At 39.4% G+C, this 27,218-nt stretch overlaps 1 protein-coding gene and 1 non-coding gene across 2 annotated transcripts in view; one reads left to right on the top strand and one right to left on the bottom strand.

The window, feature by feature from the left end:
• The window catches only part of Tsp (Thrombospondin), a 208,796-nt gene that overhangs the window by 74,578 nt on the left and 107,000 nt on the right, over nt 1–27,218 (bottom strand). The window lies entirely within an intron of this gene.
• Nucleotides 17,441–17,511, top strand: TRNAG-GCC (transfer RNA glycine (anticodon GCC)). The gene has a single exon. It is a non-coding gene; the product is annotated as a tRNA-Gly (tRNA).

The following is a 27,218-nucleotide window of genomic DNA, read 5'->3' as shown; positions in this document are numbered from 1 at the left end:
GAGATTTTATGGATTGGTTGTAGTCTAAGTAGGTTTCTCAGACTGTGGGATATATCCCACGCATCACCGTGGAACATGGAATTTAGAAAATTACTACTGTCCTCATACGCGTCCTTATATATATATATATATATATATATATATATATATATATATATATATATATATATATATATATATATACCTATCGTTCCAAAGATTACCATAATTCCTTGGTTTCTAGGCTGCCTAATAGTACAAATTTCATGTTTATCGGACTTATTTTTAGAAAATGATATTGCAAATTATGAATGTACCTACTAAGCAAGAAAAATATAACTCAAAGAAAAATGGAGCTGGGTGACTTTGTCATCAGGGAGTGGAGCATTTTTACTCCAGTATGTATGTGGGCAAAGTACGCTAGGAAACAGGATTAGTTTTTAATTATTCCTTTAGGACAGAAGTGTAATCTTTTATTGTCAATATGACCATACGAGTCACAGAATTGTCGTAGGTGGAAGGTATATAATACTTTTACAGGCATATAAATCTGTCCAAGTGGATCATTCCGTGAAATCGTCGTGGGCCGGAGGAAAGTGCTCTTTTTCAGTGGGCCAAAGCTTCCCACTTAAAGATTTGCCGGTTCATTTCTCAGTTTTTGGTGATGTTAAAAGGTAGTATTTTGAGGCCATTTCGTAATTTGCGATTTGTCCTCTTGAGTAGTCATCAAGGGAATCGCGTGAATATGACAAGTCGGTCTTCTCTTGGAAAAGTGACCCGGCCTACCGTGATTTATGTCGTCCTACGACATGGTGCCAAGAGTTTCAAATTAGGCTGGAACGTGACTTCCGGGAAAGGGCATGAGCCATCCGGTATCAATGCATTTAGTTGCAGTCGCAGGAAGCGGGTTCATACGGGATCCATTACCCGAACGTAAGCAAGTTGATGCAGGTGGGCGATCAGAGCTCTCTCCTTATAAGTTATCAGTATGCAGATCCTTTCTCGTGTGTTCGAAGGGAGGTTAGTGCAGCGCAGTGCCTTTTAAGGGGAATGAGAGGGAGGCACGTGGGAGGAGGGGCGTGATGTCGCCTAGCAAGATCTCGAAATCCATATCTCCCTCTCCCCCACCCTCGGTCGGCCGACACACCGTCTTCGACGCCCACCTGTGCCCGCAGCCACCGCACCCATCCATCCGCACGCTCACCACCGTGCTCGGGGCTCCGGGTGGCCACATTTTTGGGCGCACGGATTTGAAAAAATAATAAATAAAGGACATTTTCGGGCCGTTGTTGTAATAGACCGAGGCGCCGAGTTGGTGAAATATTTATGAAGAATCCGTCCTTTGTCGGCATTTGACAGATTAGATGCTAACGTCCACCCGTTGGTCACAATGCGTTGCGCAAAGTTCTCGTTTTATCTTGGATGACAATCGGGAGAGTTGTGAGGTAATCGGTAGATAATCCGTGGAAGTATAACGACATTATTTCATTTAATATTAATTCAAGGTAGTTAGCAGGTAGGCTTAGATTTATGGAGTGGGTCGACATCCGATGTTATTTTGCACCTTTCTTGTTAGTTTAAGACCAGGGATTGAATAAATGAGTTCACTATATCAAAAGTTGTCAGCTTGTGGTTTTATTTGAACAAGGAACATTTTCGAGCCAAGTTCTTAGGCTAGTGTCTTTTTCCGGGAGATAAAACTTCGGCGAATTTCACTGAGGTGAGAAATGTGAAAACAGGTAGATGGGGGATATCAATCTGACAATTAGAAGTGATATGCCGCCGATCTGATGTTAATCCTGTCGGTGGAAGCATTTGCATTAAATCGTTGGAAAATTTTCCTAGAAAGAATCTTGTGTGATTCAAGGATTTGCAAACTTCTTTCATGGGATTTTTTATTAATGATTAAAATATTTCTGGCGTCCCTCCAAGGTACTTATTATCAACACGACCACAAGAAAAGGGTTGGTCCAGTGGGTTTATAAAATGTATTTGCCATTGAAATGTAGAGTGATATTTTTTAGGGCAATAAAAATAAAACGTCCGGAGTTACGAGTTACTACGTTACGGGCTGAACAAAAAAACCTCCCATTCTGGAACAATACGTCCCACAAAGTATAGGAATTGGAATTTTTACGTATTTGCTGCTAGTCAAAACACCTAACCTAGTAACTTGAGATCCGACCTTCGAATCCCAGTATTATCAAATTATTTTTCACGTCAAATCGCTTTCGTGTCTTCACGCGCACCCAAGTTCATTCATGTGGAGAGTCACAAACCAGTGAGGATGAATATTGAGCTCCAACCTGTAGATTTGCTCCTCATCGGCGTGAAGCCCCAACCTTCCGAATCAACTCGCCAACTTCCGGCGCCAGAGCGACGTTACCCCTTCCCAATTTAATGCCTTGGGAGATACACCGGAAACAAGAGCGCGGACTTAGCCGGGGGCAGGAGTGGGCGTGAGGGAGGAGGTGAACTGGCAACAAGCCACTCGGCAGAGGGTGTGGGGAAGAAACTATAAGTCCGACACAGTGACGGAGGACGCAAGAAGCGCCGTGCGCACACGTAGGACGAGTGCCCATCTATGGGCACTACAGACAATACGCTCCATCTCACGAGTCGCGCCTTTGGGGATTGGTCTCTCTTCTCATCCTCCCCGCCTCCGCATTGCATGTTGTGTTCGTCGTGGAAGGAATGTAAGGTCGAAGCACTCACATACAGCTCGTCACCCAATTTACTAGGGATCGGCAGCAGTAAAACAGATGGACTCGACTCGATAGTTATTACTTATCACGAAGCGACCTTCGGGAACTCAAAGGCTAGTAGAAATATCCGCCCGGAGTAATATGTCAAGGACATCGTTTCCAAAGGATTGCGGACTGTTTTCGAATTCTATCAGGAGTCATACAAAGGAACCGAAAAAACGCCATATGCTCATTGTTATTGATGAACTATTGAGCGTCTTTTTACAGCGATGTCACGTTCTTCGCTTTTTTGTGTTTTCTTGAATTCTCAACTTGTTACAGCGCTTATATTAATTGGTAAAAGAGAAGATTTTTGAATTTATTCGATTAAAAATAGTCGGTATGGGTTTCAATCATTTTCTTCTCTTTTAAATTTCAGTGAAATGCTGGATGGTTAAAACTTTCTTCCGCGAAAATCGGTAATATTTGGATAATTTAAAGTTTCCTTTCACTCAGAAGACGAACACCATGAATGCAATATTTTCTGTAACACACATCTGTAACATTTTCAAATTTTATTTGGTCGAGCCTGCTCGATTATGAGTCTCTTTCATGAAGTTAATGTATATTTTTTTGTTGACCCCTTGCTGATTATAACTCGTAGCATTTATTCGGCGGAAGAATATCGGTGCGAGGCCCGATCGAGGATAATTTCAATGATTTCAGCTTCAATAACTCTCGTAAAATTGTTGCAATTACATATATATTTATAAAACAGCTATAAAAGTAAACGAGAGATTTCATAAAAGTCGAGAAAAAAATATGCACGAGAATAGACAAAAAATAATCATTATCAGTAATGGGAACATATCGTATACGATATAACTCCCCTATATGTATTATGTTTATTACTTTTAGTTTTCAACGTTTCCATTTGATGGTGAGAATGAAAGAAAGAGAAAAAACACTTTGCACTTCCACACACTTTAAACATAACACGACCATGGTTTCGATGCTGCGCATCATCATCAGCTCACCTGATGATGATGCGCAGCATCGAAACCATGGTCGTGTTATATTAAAAGTGTGTGGAAGTGCAAAGTGTTTTTTCTCTTTCTTTCACCCTCACCATGAAAGAATTCCACAAAGTTAAGCCTGAAACTGTTAGCGTTAGGTTTCCATTTGAGCATCTCCTCCCAAAAGAGCCTGCGATACGGCCCTTTGTCTTATTTATATCTCATTCTTTCGGAGTCATGTTTTTCTGCAGGCAGCTCCAGAAATTTCGAAGGGTATAGTTTAGGCATTACCCCAAGAAATTCCTTTCTTTTACGTCACCGAGTCCAAATTTAATAGACGGAGTGACCTACGAATCTTACGTATTTGGGTGTATATTTGATAAATAGAGATTGAGAAAAATTTAAACCAAAATATTACGAAGGACTCTGATGAAATATCGTATCTTCATTGTAAATAAATTTCTCGGAAAACGGATCAAGAGTGAGCGCTACCAACTGGTCATATGTTAGCGTATGAAAATACTCAATGACAGAACCAGGGACGCATTCACCAATGGTTATTTAGAGAAAAAACGAATTTTTTCTTAATAATTTAGTGGGTAACGAGATTATTCACTAAACGTGAGTGCTATTTTCAGACCTTACCTTCATTTTGGTCTTAAAATACTTGACGAGGCACAGTATTTGACTAGATATTTGGGTTTTCACATTCATGTTGCTTGATATGGTCCGTCCTTAGTCATGAGAGAGAACATCATTCACGTCAAGGTGTCGAGTAAAAAATTGAAAGCTATTGCCATTTGTCTGGAAACCTGTAATCCCACTCATGTTTCCACACTTCATTTGCAGTGTATTTATGCTTCTTTATTACCTTGAATATTTTATAATTAGCGTGGGCATACTCTTATGAGATATAGCACTCCTTGACACGTTGCCATAGTTATTCTCACAGTATCACAAATTTGTAAACTTTTATACTGATTCAAATTCTACTTAGCTGGACGGTGTTTCGCTGTTAGAAATGGTGTTTGATTACGCTGGTTTTTGTGTCTACGATTTTTTCATATGCGAAACATTATCTTCCAATTCCATAGCGAAGCAAAAGGAACTTGATAGACCTTTTAATAATTACGAACCTATGGTATATATCCCTTTGATAGACGTAAAATCTAACATTAATTGAAAATTACCGATGGTAGGACATACCATAAGGCATCGCATTTCAACCTTTTTAAACTATTTCTCATTTCTTCATTCTTGAATAATCAAGTAGTTATTGAAACTATAATGAATGTTTGTATCAAATAATTTTCTAGACATAGGCAATATTGCTTTTTTAACTTCTCTAAATGGGATGCACCATTTCATGGTGATAAATGTGCACCCTTAGAAAGAAACAATTCTGATTCGTTAACGTGAAGTTAAAAACTAGCTAGCCCAAAGGAGGGGTCGTAAAGTGGTCGAGGGACCCTTCACCAAAATATGCATGTGGCGTTCATTTTTCTTCGGAAAGCATGGACGGGGTCACGGAAAGAAGAATGGAGCTGCCGAAAGAATGACGTGACATAAAAAGGGGAAAATCAAATGGACAAGAAACGTGAAAAAATTATGCGAAACCAAGCGACAAGAGAAGTATTTTGGAAAACTGGACATTAAAAATTATGAATTGTTAGCAGTACAATAGCTTCCATACGGTATAAATAAAATAAAACTAGAATCGGTAAACTTAAAAGTAAGTCGATTAGAGTTAGAACATAAAAAGATAGTGTGGTACCTTTAGGTAGTGATTTATGAAAGAATGAAGAAGTCATCATATGAGCGGAGAGATGCACCAAGCAACTCTCGGATAGCTAGCTGCTTGCTACTATTTGTAGTAAAGGAGAAGTTTGAGCGGTATTTTGGAGAAGGGGGAGAAGGGAGAGGTATAGGGCATTGTTAAACGAGTGAAGGTACTTTGCTTAAATAATGAAAACGTGTTGATAAGTAATTACTTGCAGTTCTGAAATTATTAGCTCATAGATCTAGCAACTCCATCTGGGATGTCCGAGTTTTCGGTGATGGTTTGATATCCATGTTTTCTGGGAGCTTCCAGAAAACAAATCTGCTTTTATGTTCCCTAAAATGTCGGTCAACACCGTGGGGCCATTGTCGCCTACTATTGGGGTTGTTGTATACTTCGTTCTTCTCTTTCCGGGGGGGGGGGAGGATGTGGGTGAGGAGGAGGGGGTCTCCATGGAGCTGTAGCGGTCCCTCTTCCGGGACCCACACACGAACCGCCTCCGCCGTCGATCCGATCTCTCCTCCACTTTATTTCATCGCACCCAGAACACCCACGGCCAACACCAGAAAAGGAGAATGCATGGCACCCGTGCTTAAAACTGTATATGCATGCTGAGTTGCAATCCTTTGGAATTCCAATGAAACAAGTTCAAATGCAAAGGAGCATTAAATTTCTGTTGCTAATTTTTCGAAAGGTGTAATTATCATCATTTAACGATGTTTAACTGTTCAACGTTAAAAATTAAAATCCATGACTTTTACATAACATAGTCGTAATTGTGCGGGTAATCGCCACATGAGGGATAATTTTGCCTCATCTTAGTAATTTCATCTGAATATTAATATATAAATATCAATTGGTCCATTGTCAGGAGTATTACAAGAAAATGCGCGATTTCATTCAAAAATAATCTCTTAAATTTGCAAACGGATTCTGGCCCCTAATTTCTAAATAATACATTGAAAATTTCGATAGTTAAATTAAAAGAGCTATTGCAAATTATCATTGTAAGACGCACTTGCTACATGATGTGTATCACTTTAATTGATAAACATGAAATAAAACACAGATACACTGGGACATACAATCCGTAGGAACACGCATAATTGATCAGTTAGTGCCTGGAAGGTCTTCTATAGTCATGTATGAAGATAATTCTACTATCAATAATGTGTCAATAAGTTGTGGTATTTATTCAACCTTCGATGATTTATAGCGTTTTACAAGTAAATTAGTTTCAAAGCGCATTGATATGTGTGGACTTAAAATTTCATTAAATGAATGAATATACAATTCAATATACTGAATGAAGTCCTTGGCCATTGCCCTTGAGGAGATGCGTGAGGCAACGAGACTACGGTTGAAGTTACCTGTATTTTTCCGAAACGAAGATTATGATCTACCATGTGGAGAGGGTTCTTGCTCGGACGTGGGATTAAAATGGAACAGAGACAGCATATGCATTCAAAAGAATAATGCAGGTCACAGTAACCTTGCGTGCAATAATACCGCATGGTGACTGGGTGTTGCAGGTTCCATGTCTCTGTTATTGAGTCATCAAAATCTACCCAAGTAAATCAGTGTCAGTAGTTTGCTGACTCCTTTAAAAGGAGCATTGGTCGTGTAGGATATTTAGTGTTTGCAGTTCTTCGTAAATTTGGCTGGCGCACGTCCTTACATCTTGATTGAAACTTGGAAAAACGCCGAATCAAAATTCATGAATTTTTATCATATTCTTATGCAAACTTCATAAGACTCAAAGTTCTATCATTATTATCTTGATGACAGCCATTAAAATTTCGTCAGCTATTTCAGCGTAATTCCCAAAATCATAGCGTATAATATTAATTTCGAGCAGTACGCCAATAGGGAAACCCAACCGACCTTGGGATTGCTCACTGTCTTTGAGCAGAAAAAAAATGTAATGTCCATCAGCTCAGTAAGATTAGTTCATACTTATTAATTTAAACTATAATACTTCAGGCATTCATAAGCATAAAATTGCGTTCCCATGCTAGAAATGAGGAGTAAGTCGACAAGTTTGAAGGAAAAAGTTCACCTCTTAAAATTAAGCCATTCGCGACGTCCTTTTCCCCGTTTCGAACGCAATCTTCCTCCATGTATGTGGATCGAGAATTTCTCTCAAATTGACGGGGTTCCGGAAGATACAGTTATATCTACTATGAGAAACAATCAAATTAACATCGGGCACCCATGAAAACAAACTGGTGATCGACAGCAGAATCACAAACGACGTCTTGGAAACCTCAGGACCAGAATTTGGGTCCAGAATAAACACGAAGAATATTTTGTTGAAAAAGTCAAAAGATTAAGTTTACTGGAGAAAAGTAGAATGGGAACATGCTCCGAAGAGAATTTGTCCGTATTTTTATGAATTTGCTCCGTCTCCGAATTTCAAGTCAAAATGTTAAGAGACAGCTCTCTGGAAAGTTTTGGCTGTGATGACTTGTGTTCACTCATTCTGTAGACAATCAAGTCATGTGTCTTTTATTTTAAAGTTATCGATTAGCTATAAATGTCTATGCCATGTGAATGATAAAATTTTATAAAAGTCTGTCACAAGTAAGTTTCTAATTTTTCTTGAAAACCTAGTGACTGATCAATTTGTCACCACAAATGTGCAATGTCAAGTTTTATTATTCTGAAAATAGAAAAAATCTAAGGAAAATTATATTTTTGTTTTATAACTAAGTGACATCCCCATCCACTCCATCGCCAAATGACTCCGCCTTTAGAATCACCCTCATTATAAAACTCACGTTAATATTTTCTCTGGATATTTAATGCACTCCATTCATTAAGGTGTATTTTCTACCAATAGTGATGCAGTACTGTTTTTCCTTAAGAAGGTTCACGCCTCACGTATTTGCCAATCGTATCAGAAATATCCGATTGGTCGGGCCTCTATTAACCTCCACCTTTAAGTATACGCCTTAAAACTTCCGAAGGTCGGTTGCCGCCCAAGACCTCCGTTTTATACTCTTTTCCTTGAGTACAAACAGCATCAAAAGAATTGATCCTGTAGAATGACATCCCAGGTTTCAATTAATTTTATTTGAGTTTGCGGTGAAGCGAGAGGAATTTTTTCACAATCATCAATATTAGCTTTACGACTTTTCCGAGGCGGTTCTGATATATAGCGAAAAGTCAAGGCCAGAATTCCGAGATTCTATTATGATGAGAAGTGATATGGAGGCTAAGTTGACAATGGCGCTCAAATGTGTTTGCCATTATGAAGCAACCTATTGTCCTGCTTGGTCATAGGTTTTCCATATATTTTTCTGCCCTGGTGCAACCCTGGATATCTATAATCAACAAGATATGAAGTTTTCTCTGCATTATATCAGCGTGTTTTCTTTTGAATATGAAAGCAAGCAAGTACATTTGCGAAGTGTCATGTCGTTTGTATCTCAGCACAATCGTTTAGTAATTAAAACAGTATGCTTGTGCCGTGGAACACATTTTGCGTATTTAATTATTGTGATGTAAATTCTGTATTTTTGGTTTTTCAACAACATTCATGATTAGCAGATGAACTTTGAAATAATTATTTGTCCTCCCGATTTTGACCCAATGCATATTTTCAAACATCATTAGACGATATGAGATGTTTAAAGAGCGGACAAATTAAAAAGCGGAACGGAATATCATATTTGAAATCAAATAACTTTAAAAATTTGATGAATTTTATATGTTTACGATGGATTTGGAAAAAACCTGGTGATCAAACTAGTGGATATATCAATCGATTTAGGTGCAAATAATACATTTGTGACCTTCTTCCATTAAACTCTAATCCCGATACTGCATTTACTATATAAGTCTTGATGTATGAAACTATTTAGTTGTCAGCGCTCCGTTTCCACACAACTTCCCAGAGCGCATGAATTAATTCCCTCTCCCGCGTGTAAACTGTAGCATCATAGAGGAATGCACTTTTCTTCCTTTATCTATAGCAGTCTTGACCTTAGACCGTGTTTACCAAGGAACCGCGATCGTAAGAATTGAACGTGCAGCTTATTGATTCACCGCTTCATGGCCAATAAAGATGCAATTACAAGTGATTAATTCATGGGATTGTGCCCCTCGCTCGCCGTTGACGCCACTAGATGGCGACCCCGCGAGATTATCTCCTATTCGGCGCGAGATTCATCGCGGGATATCGCCCGGCGGCGGCGCTCTCTTTGATGTCCGCGAGAGAGACGCCGCCAGTCGAGGAAGAGTGGCCCCAACCCAACATGCCGTCCCTTCTTCCTTCCTTTGGCCTGTCGCTTGCGCACACATACACCAGCGATCTCCGTAGCCGGTCTTCCAATTTCATTTCTTCGTCCCTAACCCCCCTCCTTTTCCCACCCTCCTTTGCGCCTCGCTTCCCATTTTACGCACAAAAGCTTCCCCGTCTCACGTCTTTGGCGCCTTCCTCCCGTGTTAACCGCGCGCCGCCCTTCGGAATTCCACATCTTGGTTTCCAGCAGTTGCAATGCCGCCCGCCTCTGTAACGTCCGGCAAACGTTAAGGTCCCTTGGGCGTAGGAGTTTTCTTCACGGGCGTAGGTAATATGTCACAATCCACCGCGGTTCTCTGAGAGAATGTGACTAGTTCAAAGGGATCGTCCCGAGGGAGGGGATTTTTTCGGAATTTATAGGGAGGTGGTGACCTCGCGACCTTGAATGACCAATGCAAGAAATACTAACGACAAATATGATCACATTTGCACTTTTGGTCCCGCTGTATAACGATTTTCCGCCCATTTTTATTCGCATCGATTTAAAGAGTTCGAGGATGGGGTTTCCCTTCGCCATTACATTGGAGAAATATTTGATGTTGTCATGTTCTCACTTTGCTGGTGGGAGAATTACCATTACGCTTTTGAATTTGTTTTTAGATTGGAGTGAAATGGGTTTTCTTAGGCCAGTCGGTGACTAGGCGTCGGGACTAAAAATTGTTGGGCTATCTATGATGTACACGGTGGATAGGAATTGATTTCGTGAAACGGGTCTACGAATCAGCTTGACAAATGGTGATTTCTCTCGCCAAGTGCGCGATATAATCCGGTCAATTGTGAGAAAATAATTAATTGTCAATAGCAAGTGTATGGGTAATCACGCCAAACTCAGTTTAATAAACTACGCAAATTTCCCGTATAATTCTTGCTGCACTTGTCTCCCTTTATAAATATATTTTATAAACTTATTTTTATATACTTCGAAGAAACAATGACAGTTTTGTTTTCATTTTATAAAAGTTACTTCATTAAATTAAAAACCGTGTTATGCTATAAAAAAATACCACTTTTGCGTTTGAATTTTCCTTTAGATAGAAGCTACGAAAAAAGTGTGCGAAGCTCCTTTAGCTAGTGGTTTCCCTTAGGCGTTGGCTTTAATACTTATGATGATTTATCGCTAAAAATTTCCTTTAACTTTCTTTTTGCACATCGAATTAAAATTGATTCATAATTGCTGAAGGTCACTGCGGTATGTTTACAAAGCTAATGATTAACGATATTGGTATGCTATTGAAAGATAATATATGACATCCCAGCATATCGAAAACGTATTGTGAAACTTGATTTTCCTTTGCTGGATAATTTCTCATTATTTGGGAAGAAATCCTAATTAATGATTAGTATGTTTTAATTACTAACTTACATTGTATTAGCATAGCGATATCAAAAATTAGTAATAAAACGTATACTTTTGCTTTATTTATTAATAAAAAGTCCACAAAAGTTTTTAGCAGTTAATATCAGCATATCGCTTAGCTGTTGTACCAAAGACATATCACCAAAGACACGAATTTCTCCTTCAATACGAGGCATTCGGGCTTTTGGCGGTAATATCTTATAAGGGAAGGGTCATTCTTTTTCTCGCGAAAGCGAAAAAACTGTAATCAGTTAAATAATAGAGTAAAAACCAGGCTATTCCTTTATATCCAACAATTGTTTTTCCTGAAGACATAAGAATCAGTTGAACCTACTATTAAATAAGGAAGAATAAACTGTGATGAGTACAATTTCTGTAACTTCCAACGGATTAAGAATTTAGGGTTGGTACACATTTCAGATTGTCCGGAATTATTCGCCTTGAAGACGTTACCATTTTAGGTTAAATTGAATGACGACAGAAATTAAATTTTTGGATAGCGACAATCTACTGAGGATTTTTGAAATTAAAATGATGTTTCGCCATCATACAACCTAACAGGTCGTATTATTTTCACCAATACATGGGATTGACCAATATATGAAAACATTTGACCATCAGAACACGGATCTATCACCATGACGATCAGATCACGGATCCACAGGTATTAGCCCATGGTTGCACCACTAAGGCAGCTTTCCAAGGGGGTTGAATTTTGACAGCGCATATTTTGTGTGGGAAATCTGTCATTTTTGCGAGCTCTTAAATTTTAATTCGACGTAAGAGGGCAACGTTTTTGTCAGTCCCGAAAATTTTCGGTGGAGAATGGTATGCTAAAAATTAATACATTTTAAAAAGTAATTAGAAGCTAAATGACCCTTGCCGTATAATTACTACCAGTGCTATTTAGAGAGTTTGAAATCGTAGTATTTCTTCAATCACGACTCTTTTACGCGGTACTATTTCGATGGTAATGAATGCTCACAGCGAGAGGATTTAAGCAAAGATGCTTCTTAGAAGACCGAGTCGTGGAAAGGTGATGAAGGCAGATACCTGCAATACAGAGGCAGACTATTCTGCCGTTATTCTTGCTCGAACGTAATTAGTTCCTGTATTGTATTTTTATCTCATAAACGTCGCTAAACATATTCGCTAACATCGGTGGTTCAGTGGTAGAATGCTCGCCCGCCACGCGGGCGGCACGGGTTCGATTCCCAGCTGATGTAGAATTACTTTAACATCGGTTGAATCACTAAACGGTATATTAACAGCCATAACTCATCTCAAATCATTTTCAGAACACCTTAACTCATCTCAGAATGAGCTTTTGTCTTGTACATTATTGTCTCATATTGCCTGAGTTTATTTTTCAGCCATTTTATTTTGCTCCGAGTCTATTTTTCTTGCTGATAACGATTGCCCTTTTATCTCACGGTCACGATAACGCTGGGAAGGTTTTTACGGGTATTTTGCGATTACGTCATATGTCATTGGTGAAATCGCCTTGGTTATCCAAGTACCTCGGGGATGAGCTGGAGCAACAGGAAATTATCGCTTGGCCGCATTTCATCTCGTTTTTCTGCTCAGAAGAAGCATCGTCCCCATCCGGCGGCGACTTCCCTTTGGCACTGCCCATTTTGAGGGGTGAACTGGCAGGCAGCGAAGGTTTAGAAGTATTCCAAGAGTTTTTAAGCCTTCTGGGCATTCTCTTATTTGAGAGATCTCATAACGTGTTTCACAGCTCCCGCCCTCGGCTCAAACAGTTCCGAATTTTTTCGGAGCTCCCCGCGAAAGCCATAACGCTCCAATTATGAACACGGGGGACATGCATGAACTTGTTTCGCGATTTATTTGCTCCATTCGATATTCACTGAATAATAATCACCGTTATTATGCGGTTCACATGCATGGATGATGAGGTGAACAGTTTTTTATCGAGAAAGCATTTCATCTTATATTGAAAAGGTTTAAATTTGCGAAATGTAGGTGTAGTTATATTTCAAACCTCAAAATACTGGGGGAATTTTTCCGTGAATTCAAGATAAATGCCAAATTTGAAACCAAAGTTACTGGCATTGTGGAGAGAAAGCATATAATATCATGATGTATCGGTTGCTAATCTGTATTCACACTACTGTTTTTTATTTATTCTGCTATTTGCGTAATTTAAAGACTCCTACATTTATAATATTTTGAGGAGTGGTGACATACAGGTGTCTGTATAATGTACTTGTATATTGCATGCCTGAGTTGCCATAATATAATGTAATAGTAGAAGCTAGAATGCGTGTATTATGATAGGTGTTGTAATAGGAAAAAAGGTCAATTGCTGGCATTCATTAAATTAATTTAAACTTTCATGTTTTCTGCTAATATCTATTGTGTTCACATCCTTTTTTAACTATAAATATCGCCGTTTATATTCTGCTTCACTCCAAGATACAGATGCTCTTACCATTAAAATAGGAATTTCTAAACCAAGGTATTTAGTCTTCCTATTTGCTGACCTCTTGTAATCATAATTGCTGTCATTGAAGCATGGGATTTCCTATTTGAAAAACAAAATATCTATCAATTACTTGATAATTGTTGCTTTAAAAAAATCGGGAATATTGATAGCTAAAGAACTCAACTATTGTGGCATTACATGCATGTTAGCAGTGATTCGGTATGTATTACATACAAAGTTCATTGGTGCAACCGTCTGAAAGCGCAGTTTTTATTAATACTGAACTTATAAAACGAGTGGTTTTTGTTCTCACGTATACGTTTTTCGTGGTTTATTTCGTTTCTTGGTGGAATTAAAAATTGAAAAATGGATAAACAGCATTCCTCGAGAGCATAGCGTCGCTCAGCTAAACCATCTGAAGCTGCGCCGTCCCAAAGTGGCTAGGACGCATTGACGCATTTTAGCAGTGGCGACGGATAAATACTCTAAGAGCGATTTAATAACTTTGAAGTGTGTATTAAGGATTAGTATTCTTAATGAAATTAAGAATACAAAATAACTTTCCACAGTCCTTTATTAGCGTACAACCGGTTTCAACGCTCAAGCGTCATCTCTTAATTTCATTAAAATGAATTTCCACAAGGTTGAGCCAGGAACAATTGAATATTAGTATTTTTCTTTGGATTCACCGCAACTTCGTGCTTTTCCTACATCAACCCGGATTCCAGCCGCAGAGCAAAAGGAAAACAACTTTTTCACGAAATGCTTTCGAGCATCATATACGAGTATTATAAAGAGGAATATTCTGTGCAGTAACAGCTAACTCCATGGAAGTATTGAATTGACTGAATACTTTAAAAGGAGTTCTCCTGATTTGACGAAAATTATAATAGCGGGCGTTACTGTTGTCACAAATTACTTACAAAGATCTTCAATACAAAGCTATCTCTTCTTGTAAAATACTTTCAGTACTTTATATCTGTTCACCGACATCCTTTCCGACCAATGATGATTATATTAGAACGACCGTACTTTAGTTGATTAAATTTGACTCAATGGTAAAACTCAATGCAGATTTTCAATCAGGAGAGCATAATACTCATCAGGAGATCGTAACTGGCAGTATGACTTTTATTGGCATATAGCGAGCAAAGGTCTATCCGATAACGGTATTGTTACATAACTGAAGTTATTACTTAAAATTAAAGAATATATAAAGGATTAGATCTGAAACTTTAAAAGAGTAAAAACAGCGTACAACCTTTAATAGGAATTTTATGCTTGCGTAATAAATCTCTTTACTGGTGAAACTAATCACTGTACTTACGGGTTAGGTGGAAGAAGGGACTACTATATTTAGTCACAATCTCAACCAAATAAAGATGTTTTATTACTACTACTTTTGCCAAATTACACTATTTTCTCCCCATTATGTATCAATTTTACGAGGGGTAATGTAAGGAAGTTGTGTTAATTTGAAATATGAACTACACCAAAACCAATAATTAATACGGAACTATATTTTCTACTTTTCCTTATCACAAGGATACCATTATATTCTAAGAGTGTTCTAGACCTCGATGACAACACCACTTCAAAGCTAGTGGAAGTAAACGTGGAGTGGGATTCAGTTAGACTGGTGTGTTCTTGTATTTTTTGCGCAATTTCAAGCGCTATGACTCGCATCTCCTTATTCCGATAAAGTTTCTGATATGGAGTTAGGACACACGAATAAAACTTTCTCTTCGCGATATAAGGCGAAGGTGACAAAGGATAAAGAGAGCGAGATGGAAGGAGTCGATGTGATGTGATTTTGGGAGGAGAAGTGGGGTAGCGGGATGTTAAAAGGGATTAAAGGAGTCGGACGAGGGCGTTCCCTTTGTTAAATGAAAAAGCCACCTGTATCCCATAAATAAGCGACTGGCTAGCGACAGGAGGCCTTGTGCGTAGTAGCGTTACACTAAGCGCCAGATCTGAGGGTTCATTCTTTTGCGCGCCGCCTTCTCTTTTTTATGCTTGCTCATTTCATCGCTCTCTCATCCCTTGGAATTTATGCGCGTGTTCCATTATGGACATTATGCACGCAGGCATCGGAAGGCAAACGATCAAACACTGGTCAATCAAACTGAATCTGACCTTTATCTTTTAGGAAACGTAGGACATTTTTGATAGAGCTGTAAAGTAACAAGAGATGAGGATACATTGGAAGAACTGGAATTTATTGCAATTTATATCATCGTTCATATATAAGCATGAGCTTTTTGCAAGTGTGAAATGTCTCGAAATCATAAACTCCAGGGTGACAAATGAGTTGGATTCATCATATCTCTATTAACAATGTTTACATAATATTCAAGTAAAATTATAAAGGGAAACAGATGACTGGCACCCATCGTTAATGTTTATTGGCATATGGCACATTGCAGGTCAGTCTGCCTCTAGTGTCTTTCTCTGAGGAGGGTCTTGACTGCGTACTGCAACCAATTAGTGGCAAATTTATTCAATCAATTTAGCTTGTGTTTTGCTTGCAGGAGTATTGTTTTTGATGATAAATGAAAAATTTTCGAAGGTAGAAGCTGTTGTCGAATTAAATCTAGAGACTTTATTTGATTTGGTAGTCCTTTTCATTTACCGTCCAACTAAATAAATGTGTCCTACTATAATATATTTTGGAATGAGTCATACCTGAAAAATCAGTGGACAGCCTATGAAAAGTTATGTTGCCCTCTCTTCCATTTCTCTGTCCCAGATCATTGGCCAAGGATATCAGGGATTAGTAAAAAGATTTACTAATCCATTACTTTTAAAACTATCGACACGCCACAAACTATCGAATTTTCCGATCGTGGTTTTCCGATTACTACTCGTATTCTCGTGTGGTCGGGTTGGGTACGAAAACAAGTGATTGGGACAGTTCTCTTCGCCTATTTCAGTGGACATCCGGAATTCTAGATATCGGGCCTAAGGGACCGTCGAGATCGAACGAGCATCAACCAAGAAAGGAATGAGATCGTCTTATTAGGCAGAAAACATTGGTAAAACAATGGAATGGGAGTGCCGAACCGATAATGTTTTCTAATCATCCGTGCTTGAACGTCTGATTAGACTCACCTCACCTGAGAAGAAAACAAATGTTTCAGCCATTCGTGACACCCAAAAGAGTGATGGATTATCAATGCAACGATTTCGGTCGCATTTGGACTGAACAATTAACATTCTGAGGAAAAATTAAATTGCTCACATGATGACCAGACCTTCAGGGTATAGAGGTTAATAGTGAGAAATTACCCACGGAAACGAATCGACGGGGACAATTGTTTTTGTTTCTTACAATTTGGATAAAGTGCTCAGTGCACCTGTCCTTGAATTGCGCGAGCGAGCATGCTGTTATCACATCTGGCCCCTTTCCGCCCATTCCAACCGGCCGACCGCATTGGTGATAAATTCGCCAATTGTATTTATTTTCCTTTCTCTCATCTTCTCGGATCTTTCTTTCTCATCTCACTGTATTTTCCTTCCCTTCCTTTAACCTCCCCTCACAATAAGAGGGTGTGTGGCTACACTTCTGCACCACAGGTAAATGCCAGTGTAAAAGGCCTATGGTACGCGTTTAATGAATCACGTACGACTAGAGTATGACATTCGTAGAACACTTAAGTGTATGCAAGTACACGTCTGTCATTCAGCGAAGTTAACTTACTGTCATTCACGATCAATTCTAAAGTCTGCCGTTGAAGGTGATAAAGAAACTACATCCGCTGGTATCCATCAATTAAATCAAATCCTCCTCCGAACAAATCCTCCAAACCTCCCGAATTTCGAAAATAATCTATATATGTACTACAAAAGGTCCCCAGAAGCCTTTGTGAGCATCGGTGGTTCAGTGGTAGAATGCTCGCCTGCCACGCGGGCGGCCCGGGTTCGATTCCCGGCCGATGCAATTTTTTTATATCTTTTTTGTGTTTCGATTCGTAGTTTTCTTTTAGAATAACGTTAAACGTGCAATTTCTAGGAATATTTCATTTTTTATTCAAAAATCAGTTTAATTATCTCTAAGTGGTCATATTTCAAAATCCCTCACGAAGTAATTCTACTATAGCTGAAAGCCCATTACATATTGAGCCTTTTGCATTGATATTTAAGTAAGTGTTTACCTTTAAGCGACAGAAATAAATGTAATATACCGAGGTAAAGAGGTCGCAGACATCCCGCCTCTCGACGGACAGCATTATCTCTCATCCCGCAATTGCCATGACAGCGTTAAGCAAGGCGGTCGATAGGGAGTGGAAAGGGCGAGGGGTGGCTAGAATGAGGTGGCAGACATTGATTTAAACCAATGGATGCTTGGACCGTTTAAGTACTTCCTCTCTCATTTCTCTGTCTCTCTCCCTACAGATGGAGCGCCCCTTGGCTAGGTCGAAAAAAACCTAACCACCTTCTTCTTGATCGGTGTATGACCGACCGGTTATGGTAATTGACGTCTTCTCACCCGTTAACCGCAAATGCAATTACGGTAGCCTTTTTCCATTTCGTGGATCGGTAAATTACATCGCTCTCCGAAGTCTGACGTTTGGTGAGGTCATATCCCCCAGTCGAATGACTATGACAGAAGGGGTCGTTAATTTGCAGCCATCAATGTAATGCCTTTCCAAAGGAACTTCCTCAGCCACCATCGGATGTGCTCACCCATTTGGCGATAGGAATAAAGCAGCTCGGATTTGGCGAAACCTCAACCTTTTTGCTGATAATGTCGTGCAAATTTATTTGAATAACTATTTAACACTTGTTCACACATACGTTGGTGTGTTTAATATTGTTTTTTTATTCATTGGTTTACGATAATTTTTATCGTTATTGTGTAATATTTTCGAACTACAAGTTTAAGGCGCAGGTTTATGGGTAATCTTCATAAGAATCTAAATAAAATTCTAAAAGAAATTTCTTTCACGTATGGTTTAAACCAATTCGTAATTGGGCGTCCTTATTCGGTTAGGATATTAAAAGATGCTTCTATATATATTGATGTGGCGTGAGAAAATTGTAAACCCAAGTAAAACAAACAACTCCTGGTGTGTAAATTGTAAATGGATTGTAAATGGTTAGAACGCAGGGTGTTTTCAAAGAGAAAACGAGCAGGTGATGTCTGTTGGTAGTGATTTTTAGAGCAGAAAATTGTCATGTCTCATTTTACTTGTATTATCTAATAATAATAGATGAAAAGTTGCAAATTATTCACCAGGAAAAATGTTTAGATTATTGCACTTTGACCTAAAATGACTACACTCTCACATCAGTCTAGCATATTACATGAAAATAGAAATTTCTTATAAATCCCAATCATCTTAATAGTAGTAGTGACTGGTTCTTAAAAAAATGTTCCTTAGAAGTAATATAGCAAGATAAATTTACGCGAGTGAGATATCTACCATGAAACATCATGACATGCGTTCCTCAATCGGAATTCGAATCCACGGTCTTCGTGTCTGCCAACCCGTTGCCCACCCGTTTTGCATGGCCGGTAAAGTGTAATACGTACTTCCATTCTGTCCAATCAAAATTTTTATCCCAATCTTCCTCGAAATAGGTGGCGATTGAGGAACATTTCTTGTTTCTTCTCGCTTGTATCACACCTGTCTCCAACCACCTCCCCGGTCAACTCGATTGGTTGGTCAGCTGATATGCTCCGCGTGCTCGAAATCGCGACTCAAACAATTGTTATAAACTTGTACTCCTGTGCCGTGACTCTCAATTCTCACGGAGGGCTTATTAATATTCCGAAATGATTTGAATCACTCATTTGTTTGGGGAACAGTCTCCTGGGTGTTTGGACAGGCGCCTTGACATAAATAAGTAAGGTGGATGTATCAAAGATCTCATGCTTCAGGGAACGCGACCCCAAACTCTGTGCTGGGCGAGTTCGAGCGCTATGCAAATGTAATGACAAATGACTCGGCTGTCTCGGGGCCTCGCCTCAGAGATCTAGGGTGCAGAGTTCAAGTTCAAGCCCCCGCAGACTGCAGGTCTCTACCCTGCTTGCGATGCAGAAACCGCGATAATATAGAGCGTGGGCTCCTGGACTGAATGTCCCGTACGCTTCACTTTTCGACTTTCCCCGTGTTTCCCCCGGGAGCAAAGATGTCATGTGCTTCGGGAGGAAACATTCCTCCAGCCTCATCGAACCGACCCGGGAGGAATTAATATTTTTTCTGAGGAGAGCGGGAAACGATTTGACGCGGTGCACAGTTCCGATTGGGCCCTTTCAATCCTCGGATGACCGGACATTATTTCATTGTTGATCTCATCGTTCATGGTGCAACTCACCGTTACGAAGGCAGCAGAAATCAGGCTGCGCATCGTCGTTTGCTCACTTTTTTCCGCGTTTAACCCTCTTCTCTGAATGCCAAGCGCTTTTTCCCGACCCTCGAGCACGATCGCGCCATGAATAAATCACTAAATCGAGCGGAGCCCATCAATGAACCTCGCCGGGGGCGAATTTTATGGTGGATATTCGTGGCGAATCGGTCTGTAATGGCCGGGAAATGTTAGCAGTGGAGCTCATCCTTGACTTCCTCCTGGATTGATCGACATCAAATTTACGTGACCAGTATACTATATTTCAGGCACTTAACTTGGATTCAAATCATTCCCCTCACAAGCATAGTTATGTGGTAAAAATGATGCTAATTCCTTGCCATTGCATACCATTCATTTTAAAGTGAGCTGTTGGGGCAAACTCCGTGAGAATTTCCTGATTCATTTTACTGTATTTGTTAAGATATTATCCCTCATTAATTAATTCCAACACTGTGACTGCAGTTAAAAACCCTTAGTTCTTCATGTCTCCAAATTTTCCCCTAGGTACAAGCTATGAAATTATTTTTGCCAAAAATCTAGCTAATATTGAAGACAGCAAGGAAGGTCTCTTTTACTCATAGTACATCCATTTCGCCAACCATTTTACCACATCTCTCATCCTAAGATTAAGGTTTAACAAAATAAGATATTTCCAGGGTGTTCAAGCTAATTCATCGTTTAAAATAAGGATAGGTAACTTAGATACGACGTTCATAGAGGGTCAATTATTAATTTTTTGATTAATAAACAGGTCACACTTTATATATATATTTTGAAACTTTTATCTTTATATTTTACTTTTTTGGCAACTCTGGAAAACTTATGACCCTTATGCCTCTCCGTTTAAATTATAGGAAGAAAGTGATAATTTTTTTATGTTTCACGTCCATATTTAGAAATCGTACCTATTTTATAATGTAGTGGACGAAGTAGTCAGGAAATCTTCTACTCTAACATCATAATAACGCCGGCCTCCGTTATATAGAGACACTTTCTCTTATTTTAATTATTGTAATTTAAAAATAAACGCAATTCCCAAGTCATTTACAGTTACTATCGCCTTGACTTACCTAATGTATTCTGCTTAGATGATTTATTATAAGTATATAGGTATCAATGTAAAGAAGCCCACAATTCCTTTTAATTTAAATGTTCACAGGGTACAAGAAATTTAGTTCCATGGATGAGCTACCATTGCGAAGTAATGTTTTTGTCATGTTCATTTTTGACTTCGTGTGCCATATTAGTATTTTACGGAGATGAAACTGCAGTTATTGAAATCAATTCGGACACAAGGCAAGTGATTCATTTCTCCTTCCCCGGGAAATAATCCCGGGAACAGATCAAAATTCTTGCGTTTACTTTTGAACAAATTCATTCGAAATCATAACAAAGTAAAAAAATATTTCAGCCAATCAGCTACCTTGTCGGACATATCTAAAACCCTCGAGAAACAATGTTTCATAATATATCTTCATTTGTCTGATTTTTCCTCCCCATACAGTTTATTCCTCCTCTTTAGAATAATTTATTAATTCTCTCGGATTAGAGACATATATTTTCCTTCTTGGCCTATTAATGGCACCATAAAGCCAACTTACTCACTCCTCCTCGTCTACTCGCCCTGCAGTGTGTTGGCGTTGATGCATTTTACATTAATTTTATTTTTCTGGGTTCCCCGGAGCATGTCCTTTTCCTCCGATGCGTGCGGACCCCTGTGACAACGCACCACAAACACTCGGCGTCGCCTCCCTTCCACGGGGGCAAATGAAAGAGGCCGCGGATAAATCAATTAAGTCTTTCATCAGAGGCGATGGAGCCCACTCGCTCATCCTTGGGCAGCTGTTTTGAGGGGGGAGGGTCCCCCGATCGCTCCCGTGGCATCATTTCCCATTGCACGCGGCCGCCTTGGAACTATTCCCGGAAGTATACGAAAGACATCTGTGTCCGTGCCGTACTTCCTTCCTTGCGTCACATCCATCTTCACCTTCCCTCTTGTTTCTCTCACACACCTTTATCCTCCTCTAACCTCGTCCCCTCTGAATCCGTCCCCGCGTCATACCACACCTGCCAACGAACGTGTGCCTCTCCTCCCTGGCATGTCGCTTAGCGTAGTAGAACATGGTGTAAACAGCAGAAAACATTCGCCAACACACGATTGCCTGCGCTTACCAGTGGAGCGTTGAGAAAGCGAGCTCTGATATACGTGAATAGGCGTTTTCTTTGAATACAGATTGCAGGTCGGGACAACACTCATCCATATGATCTCTCAGCTTTACTTTCGTCGATGGAAATAAAAATACGTTAAATTTAATACCACTGTATTTTTACTTAATGAATGGATGGGCTTTAAATGTAAAGTAAAATAACTGTTATGCAGAAATACGATATGAGTGAACACCCGGTAGGGTATAGCTTATCTCCGCTTTGAGTAACCGAAGATACTGCCCCATTAAATTTACGGTACAGCACTACAGAAAATAGAAACTTCCATTATTAACAACACTTCTATCGAAATAAAATTCGTGAAAAGTACATGAATGCATTTTGGTTATAGCCATGATATCACGTGAAACCCTTTTGTTAGTAATTCAACGCGTTTGGACAATCACTCCAAAAATTTCAGTCCGGAGATTAGTCGTCCGCAGCCGGCCGCCATTATTCCTTCTCTCAGGTTAACTGCCTAGAGCCCTAACAGCCCTTCCTTAGGCGTATACCAATTTAATTACCCTATAAAGTTTCACTCTTGTAATTATAACTATTAATGGCCATGGTGTCATCAATAAAACAAGTATCTGAACGTGTGCTGTTACCTATTAATTTCATTTACATGCGTATGCTTCTTAAGTAAGTAAAGCGAATTTCTCCAGGAAAAGAGATCTTTGTTTTTTAGATTCTTACATCTCAGATATGCAAAACTCTGGCAGTCTGTTTAAATTATGATCCATTTAACATACCGTTTATTTTTTTGAATTATGAAACATCAGAAAAGGTTTTTAATCCCGTACTATTTACAGGTTTGCCCTTTGACGCGTTTCTGACCTCCACATGCGCATCATGAAACGATCTGAAGGGAACTTACATTTACAAAGATTGAGTGACAACGGAATAAAAACTAAAGTTCACTTTGGCACACGACCCACTTCGTAAGTACAAAACAGATCGGTAGCATGTGACCGACCTTCTGGCTCCAATAATTTTTTTTGTTAAACGTACCCTCATTTCGTCATTTAACTGTTTACTACCACTCGTATTCGCGTATCCCGTGACACCTCGCTGAAACTTCGGACGATGCTATGCAGCTAGGCGTTTGGCTTCGAGGGTATGGTGGCGAACATCTGTTTCATTCCCCCTCCTTCACCCCTTTCCACCTTACTTATGTCTTCCAGATTCCACGACTTAATTGAGGGCCTGTCGCAACCAGTCCCCAGTCTCCTCCGATGCCAATTTCATCAGGAACGTAAATAAAACGAGTACCGGTTGAATTCTTTTCAAATTTCCTGTCGGATGAGTTGTCCTCTTCCGATGTCCCAACGGCGAATGGAATGGACTCGCGTAATTCTTGGAGCCGGACTGCTGGAGGCTTTAACGACTCCACACGTCGGAGTGGTAATGGAGATTTTCCCTGCTACCTCAGTCTCGTTCTCTGCCACCGGATGTATGCGTCTCTCATGACAGGGGTAAATTGACTTTAAAAGTTATCGGTTTTGTGAAATTGATATTTGGGGACGGGCTATCTTGCGCTTCGTTTAGGCATTTCTGTGCCTAGTCACCATGGTTACTACGTCGAAATTTATTTAGGGAAGAGCGGTAGCAGCAAGCCATAGTCTGATGTAAAAATTTTATCTCCGACGTTACCTTGATGCAATACGGTAATTATTAGGTAAAAACACTAGAGCCCACCACATCACTTGGGATTTTATTCTTTCAGCAGAATTCAAAGAGAGATTTGAAAGTTGGACTCATTATACGAGTATAAGGGGTAGTCAAATGAAAACCGAACACCTGCCATTACACTCAGTCCGCGCGAAATGTGAAAACAGTGTTGTTACGTTTCGATACTGCCATCGCTGTGGTAGGAGAACTGCATAGTTACAACTCACAGGCGCACGCAGTTGCTGGGTTATATAGTATCTTTGTCGGTGCGCGGACTGGTCTAGGGTGTTCGTCCGTTAGGTTTTCATTGGGCTGCCTCTAATATATTTATTAGGAGAAGGCCTTGAATAAACATGTACTACCTAGGAAGGGGATTTAATTTGAGACAATTTTGTAATCAAGAGTCATTGTTTATTGAACCTGTTTTAAATTACCGTTTGGCTTTTAACACTATTGTCTCTTGTGTAAACACCGAAGGCACTCATTACTTCGTACAAACGACCCGTTCTTGTCTTTATTAAGATGTGATGACGCAAGTGTACCTCCAGCTGTCTAGACCTAGCCCTCTAGACGAGCGCGCTAGTTTTCGAGACGTGAGAAATAGCCCTTTGTCTACCAAAAATGTCCAAACTTTGTCCTCTACCCTCCGAGTAAAAACATTTCTAGAATTTCCAGAACTTTGCTGCCCGGCAGGGATAAAGACACTGATATTTTTGAGTAACTCTGCATCTCTGTCGAAGCCGGGCGGAGATCTCGTTCTGTGAAGTCAACGACATTCCTATTTACGGTACTGTGTGTCATGGTGATGTTTGGTCCTGACTATTGGAAATGAGACCTCCTTGGAAATTTTGAGACGCGCGAGGACGTGTGCAGGACGCGGTTATGCTTCATCAAAAGATAACTCGAAGGAGTCAGGCATTATGGCTGCATTAACATCTTCGGCGGGTAGTGATCAGCATAGATATCCCCTCGAAAGATTAAAGACGCGCTATGTTTTTCTTTTTGAGCCCTGTCCACGCTCTACTAAATATACTCATCGCGTTATGATTTACCGCCGCGCCGGTGCCCTCGATATTGAGTGATGGTAGGGGAAACTTAAGAAAATAGAGGGTGTAACAGATGTTATTTTCTAGATGTTATATGTTCTCTTGGGTGTACTCAACTCTTTAACTAGATAATCCCTGCAAGTACTCTGAGATCTCTTGTAAGTGGTCTTTGCTCGGGTCCAATCATTAGCTTTTCTGTTCTGAACACTGGCTTTGTGAATTACTTCATTAACGTTGAAGTACTTAAGCAAAAACAATTCAAGTTTTTAATGCAAATAATGCGTTAATAGAAAGAATAATTTACTGGAAATAAATGTCTGCTAGTGCCGAAGGTAAATTCTGTCATTTGATTAACTCTAGGTAGTGATTTTTCCTTAGCTTTAACACGCCGTTTTCATTATAAATATTCGGTAAACCTACTTTATTCCAATCTAACCTGTTGCCAGGCATACATTTCTTTGGATTCCTTCTTAGTGAACAAAAATTTTCCCAGCTCATTCTAACGACTGTACGCATTTACGTTAAGCGTAAAGTGTTTGAATTCGTTTACATGCAAGGACACTATTCTAAGGACATAATTATTATTTTTTTCACTTTGTAGTGCATTTAAAATTATTAGTGCAAAGTAAAACGTTTAATGGTGGATGTAATCATTCATCAAAGCTTCAAAAATACTCGTTTCGAGATACTTCTCGAGTTCTAAAAAAATGTCGTTTAAAGTATTGTTGAGGTCTAAGAAAAGTAATTACGGCCAATTAATAGTTTGTAAATATGATGAAATTAATCTCACTGCTCAGTTAATTTATCTCATGGTGTCTCATAATACATATAATTCATTTATAATAGTTCTCCATAAATTGTATTCACGTAAATTATCTTTCTCTTAGAATTTTGCTTCGCTCAGTGATTCAATCCATGATGTTTTGGAATCTCGTTTAGTCACGGCCTCTTCTTCTCTGTTGTTTTTTAAAAGTTAATTGCGTCCATTTTTTTCGGGCCAGCTACCTCTTAAAGTACACTTAATATATTCGATGCTTCTCCTAAAAGTGGTTTATCATGTCCCTTAGATAAAAAAAAACCAGTATCCCATCCCTTTCATGTTGACAGGGGGAATTCATTACTCATGTGGGGGGTCGTTCGGTCAAGGCAAAGGAAACAGCGGAGAGAAACATAGCATGAATATTTTGTGTTATTCAAAGCTGTAGCTGTCCCATCGGAAGAAAAAGTAGCAAAACCATCGATGCTACGCCCCGGTGAAAGGTGTGGCATCGATGGCGTGGATCTTTAAGTGCCTTTGCTTTTGAATTTGTTTTTGGAATCACAAGTTTGAGAACAGTATTATTTTCTAGTCTCGGCTGAAATTTTCTCCTGTAACATTCAACTTACCGTACCTCTGTGTATTGACACTCAGGAACTTCATCGCCGTGTCATTGGAACACGTTTATTCGCAACCTATTTTTATTAGAGGCAAAACTGAAGTAGTATTTACTTTAGTTTTGCCTATTTTTTCGTACGGTCACCGGATTATATGTCTACATGTATGTCCCTGAGTGGAAACTCCAAGTATCGAAAAGATGTAAGACTTGCTGTCTTCGTAATCGTAATTCGTACAGTCGTAAATCGTAATTTTTGAACAGTTGGATTAGTGGGTTGATTTATTCGGTTCATATTATTTGCCAGGATAATGTATCATTTAATTTTCTCTGAATTGACGCAGATATCTATCATAATGGAAGGAAAGGTTCGCTCCATATTTCTGTCTATGCTTCCGGTGCCCCCAGTGTCTTAAAAAAATACTTGCTCGGGTGTGATAGTACATACAGATTTTCTTCAGCTCGCTCTGTATGTTCACCTTCGAGGTCACGTAATTGATCCGTCACGTATCTGTCAGCATAGGGAATAATGCACTAATCACATTTTCTTGTATCATATTCTTCCCGTGTTACTATATTCCTATAGTTGTTTTCTACAACTTCAAAAAATTATTCAGGTTGATAAAAGCGTTAGAAAAAATTCCACCTTAAAAATGTAGACTGCTCAGTTAAATTTACCTCAGTCAAAGAAAGTTATGACTTTCTCCTGGTACTTTGTTTTCTGAAAGCATTCTTGGAAGCTCATGGATTTTGATCCTTTTTTTTGAGAATTTCATTTTCATCTTCACCAATGATCCTGTCAATTTATGACTTGTTTATGGTTGGCCCGCAGTCATTGCACTCGGAGTTATAAAAGAGAGACAAGGTGCCATCGCACGCGCGAGACAAATCCCTTCCTTTCATTATGATTATGAAGGATGCGGGAGAAGTCGAGTGCCGAGTCAATGGATGCCTAGACACGCTCCCCCGCGCCAGGGAATCTATAGTATTCATCGGGC

The sequence above is a fragment of the Hetaerina americana genome, unplaced genomic scaffold, assembly GCF_022747635.1.
Source record: "Hetaerina americana unplaced genomic scaffold, ioHetAmer1.1.p SCAF_1, whole genome shotgun sequence".
NCBI classification, from domain to species: domain Eukaryota; kingdom Metazoa; phylum Arthropoda; class Insecta; order Odonata; family Calopterygidae; genus Hetaerina; species Hetaerina americana.
This window is presented reverse-complemented; position numbering and strand designations above follow the sequence as displayed.